Here is a 9,592-nt window from a genome sequence, read left to right as displayed (position 1 = left end):
GATATTTTGTATGCACTTGCTATGCTAAAAGAATACCAAGGATCATTATTACGAAAATTCAAAATTTTCAGAATGTGTGAATTATGTAGACAATTTTTAGTAACTTATTTAGTGATATAAACAAATTAAAGAAATTATAAATCAAATTTTAAAATGAAAAATAAAAAATTTTAAAAATGCCATTTAATGGCATGATTAAATATAGGAATTTGTGTCATGAGAAGATTTTTTTTATAATATAAAATAAAACCCCAAGTTTTTGTAAAAGAATACTTGATGGATAATAAAATTTTAACACTATAATAAATAAAGAAAATTTTAAATATTATCTGTTAAAATATTGTTGAAGAGAAAATAATACTTTGGTTAAATTATTTTAAATAATTTTTTTTTAGTCACGTTTTGCTGTACATTATCATTTTCATCTTATTAAATCCAATATAGTTAATATAATAATTTAGTTCTATTAGGATGAATAAATTTTAGTACGTATCAAATAGAATACCAAGTTTACAAATAATTTAAAAATAACTATAATACTAATGATTATTATAGTGATAATTTTTTTTTCCATAGGTGTTTTGACTAAATTATTAAGCGTGACTAAGTACTTTGTGTGAACATAATTTAGCAATATACAGCGTGACTATAGATTTTTTTAATAATCACTTAATTTTAACTATTTTCTGTATCTATTATTATAAATATAAAAAATTATTTTAATATACAATAGCTTCTAGAATGTTTTTATCATACATTTATATTTGAAAATGAAATGCCCCAGGTAATAATATTCAAATATCTTTTTTGTTGAAGTCATTAATTTTATTTATGTTAAAATAAGTTATGATTAAGTAATTCAAATCAAAACTTAGAAACCGAAACTCATTGAAAATTACTAAATCGAGCCCATATAAAACCTAAAAAATAAAACTTTCAAAACCGTTAACCTTCACCGAAACCAAAATTTCAGCATTATTTTTATCACGATATTTGAGTTTTTGAAGGATGAATCTTTATTAATCAATTATATATTTACATACACTTATTATTTTGAAATGTATTATTATTTTTATTCAATATTCAGTTATCATTTTTGATTTAGAAATTATTAAGACTAGAAAATAGTAGTTTTTCTTAGAAAATATGACCTGTTTTAATGTTTTTTGACAAAAATATATATGTTATGATTCTTTTATAACCATGACTCATAAAATCTAGCATTTACATATTATTTTTGTAAGGTTCTAGTGTTTCTTATGTAAGTTATAAATTTGTTTCAAAAAAAAAATAAACTATACAAATAATTTTATGATCATATTTAAAAATTAAGGTGATATATTTATATATGTTTTAGTAATTTTTCGGATGATTACCTTAATAGAGAGCACATTTTTCTGTCACATGCTTTCATGCTATTGCAATACGCTCACGTGTGGCCATCTCCTTGACAGTTCATACATTGAAAGCTTGTTTATAGTATGAGAGCTTTCACATAATTAAAGCAAAGAAAATTTATGTAAAATACGTCATTATTTTTCAAAGCATGCTCTAAGTCAACAAAAATATAGGTAACGGTATTTTAGATGGTTGTAAAGAACATTTGTTATATTGTGAGCCAGAAAATCATAGTTCCCTAGTTTTTCTTTTCCATACTCTAATGGATTGTTGGGATGGAGGATTCTGATAACTACTCGGTAAAATTTTTCGTCATTGAGTTGAAATGAAAATTGCAAAAACAAATAAAAAATTTATTACATAAAGTTAAATAAAAAACAATTACGATTTAAATATATCCCAAAAATTGAACATTATTGTTAAACAAATAATTGAATACTTGAGAAATATAAATTTTTAATTTTAAAGAAATATTTATCAGTTTTAAAAAGTGAAGTAAACGAATCTCATCAAAAACCTTACAAAAATTGATTATTTTAATTTTTTGTTTGATCCATTTTCTGTTTTTCTTTTATTTTATAATTTCTAATTGGTTAACTAGTGTTTGAATAATTTTACTGAAACAGGTAAAAATGAACTATTATAGTAAAATATCTATTGTTTTACTAAAAATAATAATTTTTAATATTATAACTGTTTATACAAATGACGAATTTAAACAGAATATTGAAAATGAAACATCTATAACTATTGACGATTTGAATAAACTCATCAGAGAATATCCTGCATTTATACAGTTAAAATTACAAAAACAAGATTATTACACAGGTAAAGATATAGCTCGTTGTCCTATGCCTTACAACGAAAATACTATATTAGATGATGCCGATGTTGTGACGGCTGAATTATTCAACCCAAGGGAATGTAAAAAACCTTGGACATGGACGCGAAAAAATGAATTAGAAGTTCCTGTACCTATTAATGGTACTGTTGGTAAAAAATTAGGAGAAATTATTCGACCATGTCTTAAGAACAATACTAATATTATACAATGTTATACTCACTATCTGAATGTTATCGAAAGCGTTGGCTTAACATTTGTAGACAGATTTTGTTTGTTTCAAATTGAAATTTGGGATAGAATTTCAGTAGTGGTTAAAAATATAGATTATTCTGAAAAATTTAGTTTGTTTAATATTAAAATTAATGTTCCACGACTTGCCTTGATTTTAGCTAATTTTAAACAACTTTTAAATAATATATATGTTGCATTTACACAGTATTATATTTCTACTCTTCCTCTTGACTGTATTGCGAATTTTACGTGGAAAATATGTACTGATAAAAAGAATAATGCATACTACCAACAAATAGGAAGACAGTTATCAATTTGTCGAGAATTAATGAAATCAAAATTAAATTATGCTGTATTAGACAATATTGAATTCTGGAAATGGGATATTACATCTGATTGCAAACCTGAAGACATTTTATTAATGACCATGCAATACAAAAGTAATAAACTAGGATTAAATCTATTTCCGGACAAGGAAATAGACAATAAATAATTGTAAATATAATATATTTTGTTAAATGTTGTATTTAAAAATTTTATGACAGCGATGATTCTAGCAATAAAAATTATTTCTTTAAATAATATCAAATTTAAATTATTAAATTTAAATTCATATCATAGTGAAATACTCTATTTATTTTAATGTATTTTCATTAATAAGTAATTAAATTCGTATATAATATACACATGAAAATGAATAATAATGTCTATCTATGAATAAGCTTGCACAATTATATCAATATCAACACCATAATTAAGTAATATTGAATTATAAGTATAATGTATCACAATTGCATATCAATTTTTATGTTATACGCCTTATACTTTGTGATTANAATTGCATATCAATTTTTATGTTATACGCCTTATACTTTGTGATTATTTTAATGCTAATATATCGATTATACACAATATTATTAAGCAATTTATGTGCAAACAGTTGTATAATGTTAAGTGATTGAGATAGTGAAGAAATCGAACAAATTTTCAAGAGGTAAAGAATTTTAGTGGCATTCATAGGGTTAAATAAGGACAGATCCGATTATGACTATTATAATTGAACTTGTAGTATTGGTACTCAGCCTTACTAGGAGCTTTTTAATCACATTTTTTTTTTTTTTTTGGTTATGATTCACCAATAATACGTTTTACGTAGATCCTTCTTATTATACAGGGTGATTTTTTTATCATCACCCACTCAATTACTTGCAGAATAATAATAATTTAGACAATTTTTTTTTTCATTATCTTTAATTACACATTATTCTTGAATTTTTAACTATGTAATACTTTTTAAGTTCATCCCTTATGCCTTGGAAGGGGTCAACTTTGTTTTTTTAAATCGTAACACATATTTTTAATTTAATAAAATGTTTGAGTTTTTAATTTAATAGTAAATGGCATTTGAATTTTTAATATAACTTAATTAGTTTATTAGATATAATCATTTAAAGTTTCAAATTTTTGAATTAATATACAGGTATAATACACAAGGGATTACAAATACAGGTAGCTAATTGGTTTTTTATAACATCGATATTAGCAGGTACACAGCATTGTTATTATCAATTGTAGTAAGGCACATTGTTATGAGTATATAAATACACTAACTGACAATACAGAAAATATATCTATTGATAATCATAATTGATAATAAACAATCCGTGACTGAGACAGCAATGTCATAAAAATCCAATTAGCTACCTGTATTTACAATCCCATGTGTATTATACATGTATATTAACTCAAAATTTTGAAACTTTAAATGTTTATATCTAATAAGCTAATAAAGTTATATTAAAAATTCAAATGCCATTTACTGTTAAATTAAAAACTCAAACATTTTATTAAATTAAAAATATGTGTTACCATAACCCAACCAAGTTTAGGATAAGGGTGGCCGACCCCAAGTATTTGGAATTAAGGCGAGGAAGAAGAAGAAGAAATCAAAAGAAGAAACAATAATATAAGTTAATGATAAATATAGTCAAATTTAAAAATATTTTCAAGTGTTACATTTGCGAAATTTATTATTGTAAATTGTCTCGTTTCAAATATTTTTATAAATTAAAATAGTTCATTAAACGTATAATTATAATTAAGTATAAGATTTTCAACGAAAAATGTCATGTATGAAAAAAATATATATGTATATTTTTTCATATATAAAAAATTATGATTAATTTATCATAAACCACTTCGAAAAATGAACATAATATTGAGAATTTGTTTTAGTTTATTATATATACATGTTTTCTTAATTTATCAGTTATAAAGTATTATTACATAAAGTATATTTTTTATGTTAAAGTCTTATACTTTATAAGAGTAATATTTTTTATTAATAGTTGGAAGTGAAACGTAGATGTTATTTTTATCACTAGTCATTTTTCAGTTGTACTCCTGACTTGTTACCGACAAGTTATTTTCTTAATTAGATTTTTGTGTATTAAATAATCTAGTCGATTATGTATGTTGTCATTTAAAAAATAAAGTTGAAATCCTTATAAGGGATGTACACACAAATATCTAATGATTAATTAGTTAAAAAAACCTAAGTATTTGGAAAAAAGCTCCATATTATTTTTATTTTTTTATTAATTAAATAATTCATAATAGTAATTATTATTAATTATTATATATACAAAAAAATTTTTACATAGTTTTGTTAAGAAATAAGTATGAAATAACAATAAGAGCAATTAATATTTTATATAGAAAATAAGTTACTGTTAAAGTAAGTATCACATTATAGAATAATATCTTTAAAATTTTCAAAGTGTTTTAATTTATAAATACAAGCAAACATATTAAACAAGTTGTAAAATATAAAAAACATAACAATTCAGAATAGGATTTTTCATAGACTAACTTAAAATATTTATACAAGCGAGCATTTTTTATTTTTAATAAAAACGAAATAAAATAATTTTAAATGTGACTCGGCTTAAAACTGGTTTACGACCAGTTTGAGCTAATACTTTAAGAGTTGTATTTGTAAAATATTGTTTTACTTCTTGAATTACATTAAAAAAATCTTCAAAGCTATTCACATTTAACATATATAATGAAATCTATTATTAATTATGACTTATTTTCATTAGATTTATTTATAGCTTAATATATTTTATCTAATTCTGTCGTCTTATGGGAATATGATTTATTCATAAACTCTATCAACTAAAAGTTTTTGTCTATTAATTGTAGCTCTGAGACTACTTCATTACATGAAATAAAATACTAAGTGCTTTTCGATGTCATAGAATGTCACATAAGTGAGTTATAAATGTGATGAAACTTAAAAATCAAATCGAATGACGAAGACAGTAATTTAATATTATACAAGTAATTGATTGCAATATTGAATAAATGAATTTATTCTAGACTTAACATAAAATTCAATTTTTAAACATTAATAAAATGAAACTAATCAATGATGAACTGTATTGATAGAAATTTTTCAAGTAATTCTATTTATTTCATAAATATATTTTTAAATAATTGTTTGTATTTAGTTTTGCGTATTTTTTTTCCATATAGTACAAGCTTGGTGTTTTGTTTTGATGAAATTTATTATGTAGATGATTATAATTATTGTTTGTAATAAGAGAAGAGGAAGTTGATACAACATTTTGAATTGACTTTGTTATTTTATAAATAATTAATTAAACGTAAAGAGTTCATTTAAAGGGATATCGAGAGTCAGTGTTTCATCAAGTTTTTGTTGGAATTGTAACCATTTTATGGGATTTGTTGTTAGTGATGGTATTATATTTGAGGTAGATCACCGCCTATAGTTAATATTTTAATTTTGACGCTTGCTGCTTGATTATAATGGTTATTTATACTAGGCAATTCATTAAAGAAAACGGAGGATTTTATTATTATTGAAGAACCACCATACGAAACCAGTCAGGGTGGTGAGCTCTAATAATGTAGTAGCCACTGAAGTTAATATTTGTTAGACGAGTTTCCGTAATGAGGGCAATATTTATGTTTTTGTATTCTATAATGTAAAAAAATTCGTTGGTATGTTTTTTTCAACCATGGACACTTCAAAGGAGTATCGATAAAGGTAAAGAATCATGGTAGTTAGTTGACATTTTTGTCAAGGAAATTGTGAATTATTTTTGTAAGGAGTGATAATTTAGATGTAATAAATGCATTTCGATTATTTAAGAACTTTAAAATTATTATGGACTTCATTTTTATTACTTGAATGATTTTTTTCTCTTGTAGTGGTTATCTGTTCCAATTGCTCAGGAATTTTTGAAAGAAGGATAACTTTGGAAATTTTATTATGCATATTTAGAAATAAGGTGATGGCTGATATATGTTGTGATCAAAAGGGACAGCTTTAGTAATTTTTCGGGTGATTACCATAACATAGAGAACATTTTTCTGTCACATAATTTCATTTTGTGCAAGCCGACGACAAATTTTGTTCACTTTAGCGAACGTAACGTGTAATGCCTTTACAATACGATTGCAATCTTCTTGTCAGGTCATACATTGAGGGGGTTGTTTTATAGTATGGGAGTTTTCACTTAATTAAAGTAAAAAAAAATTGTGTCAAATACGTCATTATTCTTCAAAGCAGACTTTAATTTTAGCAAAAAAATNTGCCTTTACAATACGATTGCAATCTTCTTGTCAGGTCATACATTGAGGGGGTTGTTTTATAGTATGGGAGTTTTCACTTAATTAAAGTAAAAAAAAATTGTGTCAAATACGTCATTATTCTTCAAAGCAGACTTTAATTTTAGCAAAAAAATTTCTATAACATGTTTAACAAAGTAAAAAATATTAAATTTCCTCCTAAAATAATTTTTGAATAGGCCTAAAGGGAATACCTCATTAATAGGCTTCAACCTTATACCCAATACATTTTACTATATTCTCTTTTGAATTTTCCTGATTTAATAATAACATTTTTAGATATAGTTTTCTATAGTTTTCACTGATTCTGAAGTAATATTTTTTTTGAAAAACACTTATCGTGCCCGGCGTAGCCGGGTACTTCTACCGGAATCAGTGGCCTACTTATGATGACGGCCCGAAGAGGCTTACGCGCCGAAGGCGCGTAAGGCTCGAAGGGCCCCGGGTCTGGGGCGGAGCCCCAGCTAGGCGGAGCCTAGTNGGCTCGAAGGGCCCCGGGTCTGGGGCGGAGCCCCAGCTAGTATCAAATAATATTCTAAACATTAATATTTTTTTTAATTATTTTATTTTAATAATAAATCCAACACAACTTAAATTTTATTTAATAATAAAAATGTATTGTGAGCTTTTCTTATTGGGTAGCTAGTCTCGTTGCTAATGTCTTTGTTTTAACAAACATCGCGCCGGCAGACAACGCAGAGGAACTTACGTGTATATTTGCAATGTTTAATTTTTGTCATGGTGATAATTGTGCCGCATCCATTCAAGGCGCTTTCTAGTGCCGGGACACATTGGGCCATCACAATTCCGCCTTGATATATTTTTTATATAGATATAAATATTTCTGAATCTTGTTTTGGCCAGGCTAGAGGAAAATTTTAAAAATATTGTTGTCGATCTATCAAAAAAAAAATACTTATTCAACTGACATAAAAAATTAATAAGTACTGATTATAAATTATATTTCTAATAAAATATAGAGTGTTTAAAATATTTTACAAGTAAGATAAGTCATAGACTTTGTGTTATTAAATCATATTATTTAAGATTTTGAATAGTTTTTGTAAGTAATTATATGGACTATATGATGTATAGTGTAAATTGTATATGTAGTGCAATAAATACCAAATCAACATTGGATTACTTGAAATATTATTGCATTAAACAGGACGTAAGTTAAGTACAATTTAATCTATGCTTTTGAATCTCCAACAACCTGTGCGTAATGAACCATTAATAAAAATTAAATAGGAGAATTAATAATTAATAAGAGAAACAATTTATGAGAGAATTATTTAATAAAAATTATAAACATTAAAATTAAATTAAAAATCATATAATAATTTTTTTAAATTATAATTTAAATTTATTTTTGGTTTATTATATAATCTTTTGATTGTATACAATATTATTAAGCAATTTATGTGCAAACATTTGTATAATATTAAGTGATTGAGCTAGTAAAGAAATCGAACAAATTTTCAAGAGGTAGAGAATTTTAGTGGCATTCATAGGGTTAAAATAAAGACAGATCCGATTATGAATATTATAATTGAACTTGTAGTACTCAGCCATACTAGGAGAGTTTTAATCACATTTTTTTTTTGTTATTATTCACCAATAAAACGTTTTATGTGGATCCTTCATATTATATATTTACATACGTTTATTATTTTGAAAAGTATTATTATTTTTTTCAATGTTTAGTTATCATTTTTGAATGGGAAATAATTATAACTAGAAAAGAGTAGTTTTTCTTTGACTCTAATAGACTTCTGGGCTACCACTAGCCCCAAAGTATAGAAATATTTTATATTTGTAATATAAAAAAATAGAAAGTTAAATTTGAAATGTATACAGTGTCCAACCATGATTTACTAACTTTAATATTAGTTTATATAGCCAAATTAGTAAAACACCGTGAGACATTCTCTATGTATTTCTCGAAAACTATTGAAAATTATAATTTTTTTTTATAATAAATTATTATTTAATACAATAAATTCTACAATAATGTATAGTTAAATAATTTTTGTTTTCATCCCTTTAGAGATAAAAAATTTTATCATTCATTTTTTAATTGGGAATCTCTATTTTAGCTTACTAATATTTATATTATTGAATATTACTATTTTATTTTATTGATAGAAAACATTTACAACCAATTTTATTTTTATAATTTTTTTATCCGAAAAACTGTTTTTCTGTTTTAGCAGGTTTTAATTATGTGTTTTTAAATTTCTATTGTTATCTACGGTTTTTATACAAAAATATAACTATTAATAGATACATACTGTATATTCAATTCAAATGTACTATCATAAAAGATTATTGTTGCCTCCGATATTACAATAGCCAAATAAGTGATGAATTTCTATTTTGAATCTTAAACTTTAAGCAATTTTGAAAAACCAATAAAAAAATTATAAAACTAAATTGTTTGAAATTTTTTAGCTTCGA

The 9,592-nt window shown here is 24.3% G+C and overlaps 1 protein-coding gene across 3 annotated transcripts in view; it reads right to left on the bottom strand.

Annotated features, from left to right (window-relative positions):
- Nucleotides 1-9,592, bottom strand: part of LOC126902845 (uncharacterized) — a 207,923-nt gene that overhangs the window by 151,226 nt on the left and 47,105 nt on the right. The window lies entirely within an intron of this gene.

Source organism: Daktulosphaira vitifoliae, unplaced genomic scaffold, assembly GCF_025091365.1.
Source record: "Daktulosphaira vitifoliae isolate Bord-2020 unplaced genomic scaffold, ASM2509136v1 Scaffold_3, whole genome shotgun sequence".
NCBI lineage: Eukaryota > Metazoa > Arthropoda > Insecta > Hemiptera > Phylloxeridae > Daktulosphaira > Daktulosphaira vitifoliae.
Note: the sequence above shows the minus strand (reverse complement) of the source record. Positions and strands in the feature narration are given on the sequence as shown.